The sequence below is a fragment of the Saccopteryx leptura genome, chromosome 9 (assembly GCF_036850995.1).
Source record: "Saccopteryx leptura isolate mSacLep1 chromosome 9, mSacLep1_pri_phased_curated, whole genome shotgun sequence".
In the NCBI taxonomy this organism is placed as follows: Eukaryota; Metazoa; Chordata; class Mammalia; order Chiroptera; family Emballonuridae; genus Saccopteryx; species Saccopteryx leptura.
Genome location: NC_089511.1, coordinates 94,301,835 through 94,305,146, shown reverse-complemented (window position 1 = coordinate 94,305,146; position 3,312 = coordinate 94,301,835). Strand labels below are relative to the sequence as shown.

General features: G+C 38.9%; 1 pseudogene; it reads left to right on the top strand.

Annotated features, from left to right (window-relative positions):
• The first annotated feature begins 207 nt into the window (after positions 1-207).
• On the top strand, positions 208-2,779 carry LOC136381166 (PC4 and SFRS1-interacting protein pseudogene; annotated as a pseudogene).
• The last annotated feature ends 533 nt before the right edge of the window (positions 2,780-3,312 follow it).

The window sequence follows — 3,312 nt, the reverse complement described above, 5'->3', positions numbered from 1 at the left end:
CTTCAGGTTTTGTTTGTTTTCCATTTTCTTCCTTTCTCTTTCATTTCTTCACAGAGCAGACTAGTGCTAGACACATAAGTATTCAACAAAAAGATATTAAGTTTAAGTATAATATTCTATTCCTCTTTTAAAATAACTTCTGGGCTAGCGGGCGCGCAGCGGGAGCCACGCGGGAGCAGCGCAGTGACTGCGGCGGCGGTTGCGACTCCGGGCCGTTGAGACGCCTCTGCGGCAGCTGGTGGCGCAGGTGGCTTGCGTGGACGCGGGCAGTGGAAGCCGGCCCTCCACCGCAGGCTCAGCGCCGCCACACCGGCAGCAGGCGCATCGGGACTCCGCGAGGCACCCTCCGGCTCCTCCCACCCCGGAACCTCGGTTTCTGCCCGGCCTTCCGCATCTCCCCCGCCATCTGTGCTGTCGCACCTCCTCACTGGTCTTCGGATTCAGATCCTCGGCATTGCCCGTCACAAAACATGACTCGCGGTTTCAAACCTGGAGACCTCATCTTCACTAAGATGAAAGGTTATCCTCATTGGCCAGCTCCAGTAGATGAAGTTCCCGATGGAGCTGTGAAACCACCCACAAACAAACTACCCATTTTCTTTTTTGGAACTCATGAGACTGCTTTTTTAGGCCCAAAGGATATATTTCCTTACTCAGAAAATAAGGAAAAGTATGGAAAACCAAATAAACGAAAAGGCTTTAATGAAGGTTTATGGGAGATAGATAACAATCCGAAAGTGAAATTTTCAAGTCAACAGGCATCAGCTAAACAATCAAATACGTCATCTGATGTTGAAGTTGAAGAAAAAGAAACTAGTGTTTCAAAGAAAGATACTGACCATGAAGAAAAAGCCAGCAATGAGGATGTGACTAAAGCAACGGACATGACCACTCCAAAAGCTGCCAGAAGAGGAAGAAAAAGGCAGAAAAGCAAGTAGAAACCGAGGAGGCAGGAGTAGTGACAACAGCAACAGCATCTGCTAATCTAAAAGTGAGTCCTAAAAGAGGACGACCTGCAGCTACAGAAGTCAAAATTCCAAAACCAAGAGGCAGACCCAAAATGGTAAAACAGACCTGTCCTTCAGAGACTGACGTGGTAACTGAAGAAGACAAAAGTAAGAAAAAGGCCCAAGAGGAAAAACAACCTAAAAAGCAGCTTAAAAAGGATGAAGAGGGCCAGAAGGAAGAAGAGAAGCCAAGAAAAGAGCCAGACAAAAAAGAAGGCAAGAAAGAAGTTGAATCAAAAAGGAAAAATTTAGCTAAAACAACAGGGATTACATCAACCTCTGATTCTGAAGAGGAAGGAGATGATCAAGAAGGTGAAGAGAAGAGAAAAGGTGGAAGAAACTTTCAGGCTGCTCATAGAAGGAATATGCTGAAGGGTCAACACGAAAAAGCAGCAGCAGACAGGAAGCGCAAGCAAGAGGAACAAATGGAAACTGAGCAGCAGAATAAAGATGAGGGAAAGAAGCCAGAAGTTAAGAAAGTGGAGAAGAAGCGAGAAACATCAATGGATTCTTGACTTCAAAGGGTACATGCTGAAATTAAAAATTCACTCAAAATTGATAATCTTGATGTGAACAGATGTATTGAGGCCTTGGATGAACTACCTTCACTTCAGGTCACAATGCAACAAGTTCAGAAACACACAGAGATGATTACAACACTGAAAAAAATACGGCGATTCAAAGTGAGTCAGATTATTATGGAAAAGTCTACAATGTTGTATAACAAATTTAAGAACATGTTTTTGGTTGGTGAAGGAGACTCAGTAATCATACAAGTGCTGAATAAATCTCTTGCTGAACAAAGACAGCATGAGGAAGAAAATAAAACCAAAGATCAAGGGAAGAAAGAGCCAAACAAAAAGCTAGAAAAGGAACAAACAGGTTCAAAGACTCTAAATGGAGGATCTGATGCTCAAGAGAGTCATCAGCTGCAACATAATGGAGATAGCACTGAAGAAAGCAAAGATGAGGCCAGCAGTAAGAAAAAGCCATCTAGTGACGAGAGAGAGGCCGAAATATCTCTGAAGGATTCTACGCTAGATAACTAGGTTGACATGCCTGGACTATAAAGAACATTTGAGAAGTTTGTAATGGTTTCCATTTGAAACAGACTGCTGAAAGTTTAAAATTTTTATAAGCATAGGTTTTGATGTTTAAAACTTGTTTTAAGGGGGAAAAATCCCTTTGTTTAAAAGTAATTAAACATTGCTTAATTGTGCAGTATTAACAGCTACAGTATACAGTAAATGTGAGGGAACTCCATTTAGGAAATATTAAACTGCTTTTCCAGACATTGGTTGTAGCATATTTTCAATTAGTGTCTGTATGTTAATGTGTAATTGATAGTAGAAAAAAGTTACATTTTTAAAACTGCTACTTGTATAAAACCTTTACTGTTTTCCCAAATACTGTGGGTTTTGTGCATAGTTTTTACAAATCTTGGATTTTACCAGACTGTCTTTTCACTGGTTTTTGTAGAAGTTACTTCTATATAATTACTCCCTTCTTCTATCTAAAATTAATCTCAGTCTACATTGTGCTACATTATCCTGCTGCTTTGTAACAATGTGTGGTCTATATGCCTTTTTATATGACAACCAGATAACCAACTGACATTGACCTGACAATTCTACAAGGTACCAAATTCATGTTAACTTGAGAAGGCAATTTAATTTTGTGGCTGGGAATTCAGTCGCATGACTTCCTGCAGAGAGCAGAAAATGGGTGTCTATAAGAATAAATCTGGCTCGAGGTTCAGCAGTCTAAAATCCTTTACAAGAAAAAAAATTTTTTTTTTAAATCCTTTACAGGCACTAATAGCTGAAAATGAAAACTAAATGATGAAAGTTTATTTTTGAGACATTTCTGAATTTTTAAAGGTACACTCATAAAGAATGTCACTAAGTATATTTTAATTGGAGAATAATCCATGATGCTTATGCAGTAAATAAACATAAAATACTATATTAGAAAACTAACCTATTTGGAAACATGGCTATATCATAAAGGAATTTTTATTTCTGTATCATACATGTGACAGGACTGCAAAAAGTGGAAACATTAGTTGCTCTGAGACAGTAGACAAAGTATCATACTTGCATGTGGCATACATTGTATGTTTTTGACCTCTCATAATTTATTTTCATCAACAGGTGAAAAGTTGAATTATTTCAATAATTGGAATTTTAATTATGAGAGGTCTTAAAATGGAATATAGGACCCTGTGTTTTGAGGGAACTCTTGGTATTAACATCTGTTTGGTCCTTAGTACAATTAAAATCTGGATTTAAAAAAAAACAAATAA